This window comes from Tupaia chinensis, unplaced genomic scaffold, assembly GCF_000334495.1.
Source record: "Tupaia chinensis unplaced genomic scaffold, TupChi_1.0 Scaffold000600_1, whole genome shotgun sequence".
Taxonomy (NCBI): Eukaryota; Metazoa; Chordata; class Mammalia; order Scandentia; family Tupaiidae; genus Tupaia; species Tupaia belangeri.
Window position 1 is genome coordinate 6305411 of NW_006160117.1, and position 12301 is coordinate 6317711.

A 12301-nucleotide genomic window follows, 5' to 3' on the forward strand; every position below is an offset into this window, starting at 1 on the left:
TTCTCAGCCTTTGTTACTTCATAAACATCTTTTGTCTCTTTTTCTTTGTCGTCTTCTTCTGCTGTTGTCATTATGTTAAACCTTTTGTAATGGTCCCACAGTTCTTGATAGTCTGTTCCATGTTTTCCATTATTTTATTTATATATGTATGTATTTATTATTTACCTTTAACCACTGTATATCTTTACAGTGTACATGATGTTCCTCAGCACAAATACAGTGTGTATTAGTCAAGCAAGGACATTACCATATATGTTATCGTCAGCAAATAATTTGTCCTTTTTGTGTCAATTAAATGAATTTTTTCCCTGTTCCACTCTCTCTATTATTTTTATCTATGATTGTAAGCTTAGCACATTTCTATTGACATATGTTTAAGATAACTATTTTTTTTCTTGGCTATCCACTCTATTGATGAGTTTATCGAAGATCTTCATCTCTATGGGGTTTTTTCTAATATTTTCCTTTCTCTTAGCATTTCTATTTTTCTGCTTACATTAACCATCTGTTTTTGCATGTTGCCTCCTTCTTTCATCAGAATGCTTATTAATTATTGTATTAATTTGTTGGGAGTGCCATAATAAAGTAGCACAGATTGGCATGCTTAAACAAAAATACTCTCTTTCCTCATAATTCTGGAGGCTATGAGTTTGAGACAAGGTGTTGGCAAAGCTAATTCTGAGGCTTCTCTATTTGACTTACAAATGACCATCTTCTCCCTGTATCTTCACATGGTCTTCCCTCTGTATATGCCTGTGCCCTGATTCCCTACTCTAACAAAAACATCAATTAGATTATATTAGGGCTTACTCTGATTCGCTCACTATAATTTTCCTCTTTAGCAGCTCTCTGTTCTGAGGTACTAAGGGTTAAGTCTTTCTTTAACATGTGAATTTGGAGGCAGGAACACAATTCAGCCAATGACATAGCTATTCTGAATTCCCAGTATGATAATTCCAACATCTCTACCATATCTGTCTCAGTCATTCCATGTGCCTTTGTCCCTGACCTATGACCTTCAGAAATGCTTTTCAGTATTCCTTCTCCCTTTAGATGGGACAGGAAGGGTAGAGGTGACTGGATTTGGATATTTCTCTTCCCCCAGGTCAGTTAGGCTATGGTAAAACTCAACTGGGTTTGGCTCTGGCAAAATAAATTCCTCTGAAGGCAGACTGTTGAGGAGAACAGAATGTTCTGAAATTACTTCAAAACAGCTACAGCCATCACCACGCTTGAAGACAAAGGGATTTTGCCCCCATTCTTCACCCTAAGAACTTGGTCAGGCTCTTAGAGGTAATATTCACAAAAGTTACGGAGTCCTCCTAAGGCTGGGGCCTCCTCAGAAGTTTTTGTTTTTGTTTTTTATCTCTCAGCCTAGACCATGCAATCTCCAACAATTTGTCAGTTATTTTTCAAGTATTCCTACATTGTTCTAGAAACAGCTTCTGTTCCTGGAAAATTGTCATCTGTGGACTGTGTGTGTTTCTGGTTTATGGGGCAGTGGTTTGCCCTGTGATCTTAAGTCTCTGATAAATCTCAGAAGAGTTACAGATCATTAGTTTGAGTACAAGGATTTTTGTTTGTTTTCTTCTTTGTAAGGTTTATTATTTTTTTTTTCCATGAGAGCGAGAGAGGGAAGAAAGCTTCCCCAACAGAATCTTCGCACTACAATCCACCCCAGTCTCAGCCAGCCCAGAATATGGGTACACGTGTGCATGCCTGGTATGCACAGAGAAACTTCAGGATGTGAACCCTGTGGGCCCAGCATTGTTACATTATCTCAGCGCTACCACAGCTGGCCTAAGTGCTTGGTTCTGGTTGTGGGGATGGGAGTGATACCTTCCAAGCTCTTTATATGTTGAACTGGAAACTGGAATTCAAAAATATTTATATTTTTTAAATTAAGAAAAGTATGCTAGGAAAGTGAAGAACCAAGACAGAGAATAAAAAAATAAGTTCGATTAAGCCCAGCCTTCTGGCATGGTCTGTGGCAAACAGAACTACAGAGCTGGAAGTCACATGGCCAACTATAAGTTCAGATCCTGGCTTGGTCTGAAAACATGCTGGATGTATGTGCCCCAAATCCTGACAAAGCCCAAATCCTGGCTGAGGAAAGACCATCGCAGCATAACAATACCCCATCAAGTTTGCTTCTCTCTTGCTTGCTCATGTTCTACCATGAATAAAATTAACTTTTAAAATAAAGTTAGATCCAACATGGGAAGGGATCATCCAATCTACTAAAAGCCTGCAGAGAACAAGGAGGTATTGGTAGGAAGGGCACATGTGTGCATGTGCTCAGGGTCCTGACAGGATGGAGGAAAGGACGAAGGGTGACTGCAGCCTCACCAGGCTTTCCTGGGGAGCATTCTTTCTCTATTCTCACTTTCGCTCTCACTCTCATTTTCTCTCTTCTCTGACATGTGCACTCACTCTCTGGCATTTTTTTAAAGGATGTATTTGAATTTTTTACATCTGTCTTAAATATAAATAACAAACTTTTTCAGACTAGCTCAGTGATGCATTAGTACCATGCTGGCCAAGTCAATCCCAATCTGTATGGAAAATCACCAGTTCAACACCCAGTGGACCCATGTCCACCCATCCTGGCTGGCTGAGAGACTAAGGGGAGAAAGCATGGCTTGAGATGCTATTGAAGGTGTTTATCTCCCCCTCTCCTCCCATCCATCTCTTAAAAGAAAGAAATTTTTTAAGTACTCATTAAAAAATAAATAAGTAAAGTTAGATTATTGTTTATATATCTTTCCAATTACTTTTCTACCTATGCATTTGTTTTATAGATTTTTATTTATTTTAAACAAACAAAAAAACAGTATAGTTACCAGTATACCCATTTTGATCTTTTCCACATTACTTTCTAGGTCCTTTCATTTTAAAATACAACATACCTAGAGTTGATACTTCTTTTGTATTCTTCTCAATTCAATTATTTTCCCTTACTCTGTAGAGATAACCATCATTCTTATTTTAAATCTATCTTTTTAATTTTTCTTGACAGTTTTTTTTTTAATTACTATTCATGATAGAGCATGTGCTCATGTATGAGAGAGAAAGAGAAAGAGATGAGCATCTTCTACCCTCCACAGAGTCTGGTTACACCATGATCCCCTCCCTCCAGTCCTCCAGTCCATCAGATCTTGGGCACTTGTGTTGTGCTTGTGTATTTCAGGCTGACCATAGCACAGTGGAGCCAGTCCTTTTTTGTTCTTCTTTAATACTATGTTATTAAACATTACATAAACAGAATAATATTTTGTGAAATCTTCTATGATCTGCTATTTTCTTTTCTTTTTTTCTTCTTTTTGCTTAGAGGGCACATGTGTTTCTGAGAGAGAGAGAGAGAGAGAGAGAGAGAGAGAGATGAATTCATGTCCTATGATCACCTCACAATCTCTTCTTCTCCATCTCTTCCTCCTTCCAAGGTTCTGAGCTTGCACATACACATGCCTGCATGTTTTTAAGTCACCAGGACTAGGACTCAAACAGCACAGCTGGTCACATAGACTTCAGCTGCCTTAATCACCAAGTCATGGAGCTGGCCCAATTTTCTATTTCACAATGACATTTTGCTTTGCAGATTTATTCATATTGAAACACATAAATCTAGTTCATTTATTTATTTTTTAGATTTTTGCTAAAGAGTACATGTGCTTGCTGGAGAGAAAGAAAGAGACAGAGAGGCAGAAAACAAGAAATCATCCCCCAGGGAGGATGGCCACATCGCAATCCCTTCTCCATTCTCCTTTCAGGACTTGGCGCATGCCAAGTGTGAGTTTTAAGCTACCATGTCTGGGTCTCAAACTGCAGTCAACTACGTGGGAGTCCAGCGATGTAACCATTACACCATCAACTGTTCCCAAAGTTCATTTATTTTAATTGTTTTCTATTCTTGTACTATATGACCTTACCCATATTTAACAGCTTGTCCTATTAAACTAGGTTACTTCCAATTTTTTACTCTGTAGAGTGAAAGAGCTCAGGCTTCAAAAGCAAGATTTCCTCAGTTCAAATTCTCATCCTAACCCTTGCCAGCAGCATGATCATGGACCACTTGTATGTTGACGCCATATTATGAATGCCTAGAATGCAGCAGTGAATATTTAATAATGAAATAGATAACAAGAAGTCAGTGGAGAATTTCGAGCAGGGAGAAATAAGATCAGATTGACAGTGAGCTTTATCTGAAAACAGTGTGAGCAGTGTATTGACCTAGAAAGTTGGGAGATGGGGCGGTCAGCACACCCTCTGGGTATTTCTGGGTGTGTCACCTACAGTCTCAAACCATAAACAAATTCAAACCGGATAGCATTCTGAAGGGAATGTAGTGAGTAAATAAGAGTTTTTATTTATCATTTATTTTCATTGTGATGGTGATATTTTATTTCATCACTTATATTCCCCAATTTTCTTTTCTGGCATCCCAATTTTGGGGTCACATACTGCATCTTAATTCTCATTTATGATTCTGTTTTTTCTCTTTCTTCTTTCCAAAGTGGGAGTTAAAATCACTAACACCAAGAAGATTAAGATGATTATTCCCCAAAATAATTCTTACTTTTATATGAAAGTAATACATACCATAGTAAACAATGAATTAGTACAGAAAAGATTAAAATTAAAAAGTAGCCATGCCTAGACCTAGCCCATATTAGACCTCAAGAGCATTCTCCAAGTGGCAACTTCCTTCAACCTTAGTCTTGTCTTTTGGATATTTATCTCAGTAATTCTAAATAACTTAATATGTTTATGCATTTTTTTGCTTTATTGACTTTAAATTATATCTATGTACCATCTTCTATGAAAAAATATAGACTTAATCTTTTCAATTATATTAATCTTAATTTCCTATCTCTTAAACTCTACTTTTTCTTAATTATCTTTGTAGTTTTCAATTGATTAAAAAAAAACTTTAAATAATATACATAAAATCCTACTTTTTCCATATCTTCTTCCCTCTAATTTATCTAATTTATATTCTTCTTTTCTATGTTTGCTTTTTTTTTCTTTTAGAGAGAGATTTTTGCTGTAGGGTGCATGCACTCACCAGAAAGACACAGAGAGACACAGAGAGACAAAGGGACAGAAAGTGAGAAATCATGCCACAGGGGGAATGGCCATGCTGCAATCCCTTTTCCATTCTCTTTTCAGAATTTTGAGCATGCACACATATGCACCCAGCATGAGTTTTAAGCTACCTAGTCTAGGACTCGAACTGCAATTGACTACAGGGAGGTCCAGAGCTGTAACCATTATGCCATCTGCTGGTCCCCTATTGTTTACATTTTATAACTTTAAAAAAATATTGCTAAACTCTATTTAATGTTCTATAACCTGTTTTTCTTTAGATTTTTTTCTATAGAGCGCATGCACTTGCTAGAGATAGGCAAAGTTAAAAATAACTCCCCCAGGGGGGATGGACAAGCCACAATCCCTTCTCCTCCATTCTCCTTTTGGGATTTAGGGCATGCATACACATGTGCCTGGTGTTTTGGGAGGTGCTTTTTCACTCACTCTGTGTGTGTGTCCTTAAAATGGTTCTTTTGGGGGTCACATAAAAATCATTTTTTTCGGGACCAGCAGTTGGTGTAATAGCTATGTTGCTGGACTCCCATGTAGTTGATTGCAGTTCAATTCCCAGATCTGGTGGCTTAAACTCACGCTGGGTGTGTGTGCGTGCGTGCCCAAGATCCCGAGAACATAATGGAGAAGGGATTGCGGGGTGGCCAGCCCCCTAAAGAGTGATTTCTCACTTTCTGTCTCTCTGTCTCTGTCTTTCTGGTGAGCACACATGCCCTATAGCAAAAACCTCTCAAAAAAAATAGTTGTTTTCTATTGGACTCAAAGATTCTCTTTAAAAATTAAATCACATTTTATTATCTTATTTCTAAGCTTTTGTTTTCTAAATTGTCTAAAATAAAAATTAATTTATTTTATGATGAGAAAAGTTAGTTTATCAACTTATTCCAAAAAATTTATAAGTCCATACTGTTTTAAAACTTGACCAATGTTATATTCCATCTGTAAGGGATTGAGTTGAATTTCCCTCCCCAAAATATGTTCAAGTACCTGTGCACATGATCTTATTTGGTAATAGTGTCTTTTAAGCTGTAATTAAGTTAAGTATCTCAAGATGAGGTCATTCTGGATTTAATATGGGCCCTAAATCTGATGAGTGGTTGCCTTTATTAGAGAAAGGAGAGGGAAATTTGGGATTCAAAAATACACAGGGAGGCTGTCATGCGAAGACAGAGGCAGGGATCATGGTGATATGTCTATAAGCCAAAGAATGTCAAGGATTGCTGACAACCACCAGAAGCTAGGAATGAGGTATGGAACAAATTTTCCCTCAAAACCTTCAGAAGAAACCCACACTGCTGACACCTTGATTTCAGACTTCTGGCCTCCAGCACTGTGAGAGAATAAATTTTAGTTGCTTTAAGCTACCAAGTTTGTGGGGAGATGTTAGGGCAGCCTTAGAAAGCTATTATGCTATCCTTCCTCACACACATTCAGACGAAGGTACACTTTTAGAACGGGCCTATTTTATTCTTAATGGTTCCCATTTGAGTGTTAAACTTGCAAAAAAAAGTCACGTTGCCAGACCTTATTGTTTTTATAATACTTAAAGAACCCTGGTGATTTGAAAAGTTTGTGTCCACTTCCTACTTCACCTCTCTCATCTCACTTTCCATAGACCTTTAGACTGTGAGTCAGCATGAAGCTAGCAGTTTGTCAAAGTAACAGCTGTAAGCATTTCAACTTTCCCATCCCACAGCGCATTTCAGCATTTTCTTTCTTTCTCATGAAAGTTGATAAGGCCAATCAACAGAGTATATCTCTTCTTGTAATTTGTTATTTACTTGGAGTCCTAATTAGCATAAAGGGAGTTGAAGAGCCATTTCTATGTGGAATACTTATTACCAAGGTTAAGAGAGTATGCTTAACATTTAATTGGTTTATAGTGCTGTGAAGCTAGTCTTCAAGGTCATAAAAAATCTTACTTATGAACACGAAAAGAAAATGTTAACAGCTGTTTTAAAACCATCAAAGTTGCATTTTCTTCTTCAGCAATGAGGAACTGCTCCTTGCACAAAACAGGAAGTCTAATGTGTTTTAAACCTTCTTTTGATTAACAGAAGAAATAAAACTGACCCTGTCCTAAGAACAAATGAGTTGACTACAAATTTGGCTTCTTTTTATTCTACTAACATCACGCCATGCACAAACCAGTTTGCTGATCAGTATGGCTATACTGACAAGAATGTAAGACCAATTTGTGTGTCACAATCTTACAGTCTGCCCTCATAGAAGTCTTGGTAACCGAATGTTCCATTGTTCATAAAAGTAACTCTGCTGTGATTAAGCCCTTGTGAGTAGACAAATCATATATTATCTCTATGAAATACCATTCTCTGTTCATTACTCTGTTTCTTTGTTCCTTACCCCTGACACCACCACAATCCATTCTCTATACAGAAGTCAGAATGACCATTCAAACTCTTAAAGTGGAACATTCCACTCCCCTGTTTAAACTCTCTAAGGGTTTTTCCACTGTTGAGAATAAAATCCAAAGAAGTTATATGATCTAGTCCCCTCTCTGCACACTTATTTCTTGCTCAGCACTTGCCATTCCTTCTGCTTTAATGCTGTGTCCAGTTTTTTCCATTGCTGGATCTTTCTCATCAGTCGTCATTCAACTCAATGATTACGAACTTTGAGAAAATTTCAACAGATGTCCCATCTCCATGGCCAATTTGTCTACACACCATCACACAGTTTTTCTTGTTTGAAATTATTTGTCTTTTATACCTGAACTTGATGTTTATCCCCTCACCCCCACCTCACACGAAATTATAAAATACATTAAAGTAGACAGCTCTTCATCATTCTATGCCTTTATCTAGAATTCTGCCTGTCACTGAGTTGGTTCTCAAGAAAATACTCGCAGAATGAATAGCTAAATATAAAGAATTAAGTAAAAACTACTATGAATATAGATCGTTGCTCACAATTATCACCCATTTATCACCACATATTCATGTTTCCTTAAAAAGATACTCTGGCATGTAATTATATTTTGCTATCTGGTCACTGTATTAGTTATCTATGGTTGAGTAAAAATTTACCACAAAACATAATGGTTTAAAACAGCAAATACTTACTAGATGATATATTCTGTGAGTCAGGAAATTGGGAATGGCTTAGCTTGATTCTCTAACTCAAGGTCTTTCAGCATGTATCCAAGATATTGCCCAGGGAAGCAGTCATCTCAGAACTTCAAAAGGGAAGCATGTGCTCTCAAGCTCACTCTCATTGTTGGTAGGATTCAGCTTTTCAGAGGCAGTTGTACGAAAGATACTTCACTGGCTATTGGCAGAGGTTTTCCTCAGTTTTTTGCCATATGGGCCTTTCTATAGGGCAACTCATAACATGATGTTTTGTAGAATCAGAGTGTGAAAGTGAGGGAGAGTAAGAGAGACCAAACAATTGGAAAGCTAGAATAATTTTCTAGCCCAATCTCAGAAGTGAATGCCATCAGTTTTGTTCTATTCTATTTGTTAGAAATGAGTCACTAGGCCCATTTCACATTGAAAGGAAGGAGATTTCTCTTGAATACCAAGAAGTGAGGAGCATTGTGAGACATTTTAAAAGGTGCCTACCACAGTCACACACTGCCATATTTGCATAAATTATTTCACTCTGCCCTGTCTTCCTGGAATTTTATCTTCTTCAAGGCCACAAGTCTGCCCATCATATTTATTTTCTGTCATTTGGCTCTGAGCTATTCTTGACAATGTAGTAATTTTGAGTGAAAAGTCATAAACAACAGGTCATAAAGGCATCAATAAAACATGGAAATCAGAGGACCAACAGATGGTGTAATGGTTATGTTACTGGACACTCACAGAATCAACCACTATTTGAGTTCTCGACCTGGCAACTTAAAATTCATACCAGGTGCATGTACATGTGCACCCAAACTCCTAAGAGGAGAATGGAGAAGGGATTGTGAAGTGGCCATCGCTCCTGGGAGGTGATTTCTCACTTTCTGTCTGTCTGTCTCTCTTCCTTTCTGTCTCTCTGGTGAGTCTACACCCCTGACAGCAAAAATCTATCACTTAAAAAAATAAATGGATATCAGAACTGTATGAGCACTGGCCCAGTTAAGCAGTAGTTAAGTACTGTGTGTAGGAAGCTGGATCTGACATGGTTGACTGTGGTTCAAATCCTAGCTCTGGTGGCTTGAAACACACACCAGTATATGCCCCAAATCTTGGAAAAATAGAGAAATAAACTAAAGAGATTGTGGTGTGACCACAACCCATTAGGGGATGCTTCTTTTTTCTTCCTCTTCTTCTTCCTCTCCCTCTCTCATTCTCTGTTTCTCTCTTTTTTCCAACGAGCACATGTGGTCTCTGACAATAAATTAAAATAAACTGTATAAATCAAGGACTGGGTATCATTAGAAGATAAATATTAATTAATTCAAAAATATTTTTTGTTATTTTATATTTTATTTTTTAGTTGCAGAGGTTTGTGTCAGATTTGTTTACATCATTCCAATTGACAGGAAAAGAAAACTCCAAATTAGTCAATATTAATTAGCTGTCATAAATCTATAGTAAAAGGACAGAAATGGACTCACTGAAGACTTAAGAATGAAGTATTTATCAGAGCTATCAATATTAATAATTATAAACTTTCTCTAAAGTACAGAACAGTTGGTATTTTGTAAAACTTCAGTCTGTTATTCTTATGTTGAATTGAATAAGCTTGGTAGCAATTACTTTAAATACTTGCAAGCAACAGAAATAGTTTATAGAGAATACAGAAGACATACATAATCCATCTTACAGTCCTAATTATCGAGTAAAAAGTGGTGGACATTGCTCTAAGTGCATTATGTGTATAAATTTCTTTCTTTCTTTTTTTTTTTTGGAGAGATTTTCGCTATAGGGTGTGTGCGCTCACCAGACAGAGAGAGACATTAGAGACAGAAAACGAGAAATCACCCCCCAGGGGGGGATGGTCACGCCGCAATCCTTTTTCCTCCATTCTCCTCTCGGGATCTTGGGCACATATGCAAACGCACCAGGCGTGAGTTTTAAGCCACCGGGTCTGGGACGCAAACCGTGGTCGACTACGTGGGAGTCCAGCAACATAGCCATTACGCTAACTGCTGGTTCAGCAAAATTTCTAAAAGTATTGATCCTTCCAACAATTCTATAAGGCAGGTACTGCTCTCATCATCCCCATCTCATTATGAGTAAGGACCCTGAAGCTGAAGTAAGTTGGAGGTGACTAAATCATCTTGTTTGTGGGTAATGATTATATGTACTAAGCACTATTCTAGATGCTGAGATACATCAATCAGTGTTCAAAACCAAAAAATAGTGCTTGCATTTATGAACCTTCAAATATGGTGTAGAGGCAGATAATAAACAAGGCCTAAATGAAATATACAGTGTGTTAAATACTTATAAGAAAGAAAGGAAACATAACGTGTCAGACTAGGAGAGGTTGACAGTTTAGGCACAGTGGATAAGGAAGTCTTCATTGAGAGGATATCTTTTGAAAAAAAGACCTGAAGGACAATTAGCAAATATCTCTGGGAAAACCATGCAAGCATGTGTAATATCAGATACAAAGGTCCTGAGAAGACACCATGACTGATATATTAAAGGAAGTGAAAAAAAGTTCAGTTCTTCTTAAATGAGTGAGCAATGAAGAGTGTAGAAGAAGACAGGATTGGAAAGTAAGGTCAGGTCATGGAAGGTCTTTGCAGGCCATTATAAGACCTTTGTATTTTTATCTTCTGAGCTATGTGGGGAACCTTTTTTGAGGGGGGGCTTTGAACACAGGAGTAGATAGTGTCTGTCATATGTTTAACATAACAGTATCATGTTCACTACCATGTTGAGAATAGACTAAAGAAGGCTTGAGCAGAAAGAAACACACAGACCATTTAGGAGGTTATTGCAATAAGCCAGATAAGAGATGCTAGTGGTAGCGATAGTGAAGGTAGTTGAGAAGTGGCCAAATTCTGCATATATTTTGCAAGCAAGACTTAAAGGATTTTTTTTTCAGATTGTCTAGTATAATGTGGAACATAAGGGCAATTATAATGACTCCAAGAGCTTTGGTCTGAACCAACAAGAAATTAGTTTTCACAAACTGAGAGAGGGAATGAGTTCATGATCCATAAACTGAGAGAAGGAGTGAGTTTGTGAGAAGAACATCTTGGGAGAAGACTATTAGATCAATTTTAGGCATATAATTAACTGCTTTAATGTTGGAAAGCTTACTAGCCATCTGAATTAAGATGCTGAACACGCCATAGCCTGGAGTTACCAAACAGGTTCTACCTATATATATATTTGCAAAAGATTAGCATATAGAAGGTATTTAAAGCAATGAGACTGGGTGAGATTACCTAGGGAATGAGGGTACCTAGAAAACATAGGAGATGAAAATAAAGAACATCTAGATAAAATGCAAGATTATTGAATTATCTCTGTGCTCAAATGAGATCCAAGGACTTTGAGCATAAAAGGGTCTTCCTTCAGAATAAACAGCTGAGCTATTCTTATGAGAGTCCTGCTTATTGAGATTTCTTCTGTTCAAGACTAATATGAATTAAACCCGATTTTGCTTTTGCCCAGGCAAGTCTTAAGGCAATCACTACTCCACAGCTGGGTTTCAAGAAAGCCTATTATTAATATTTCCTTTCCCCAGCAACCACCACCTGCTTCCTGTTGTGGCCCAGTGCTTCCGAAGCATTAGGGTGCATAGTAATCCCCAGGAAAGCATGTGATTTCCCACCTCTAGAGAATCTCATTCTATAACTGGGGGTTAGAAATCTTCATTTTAGCAAGTGCTAAAATCTTCATTTTACCAGTTGATCTTGACAAGGGTGCTCCACTTTCAGAAGTTTAGATCGAGAAATCTAATATTATTATTATTATACACGGAAGATAAGGTCGGATACTCACAGTGGCTTTTTACTTTAACTTTCTGGATAATATCACTTCCTAAAGGCTGTCATTAATTTTAAGCTTAAATAAATAAGCGGTTAATTAAATGTTTCTAAATTCATATAGAAAGCATAAACAGGGAACCAGCAGTTAGCATAATGGCTATGTCGCTGGATTCCCACGTAGTCGACCACGGTTCGCGTCCCGGACCCGGTGGCTTAAAACTCACGCTGGGTGCGTGTGCATGCGTGCCCAAGATCCCGAGAGGAGAATGGAGGAGAAGGGATTGCGGCGTGACCATCCCC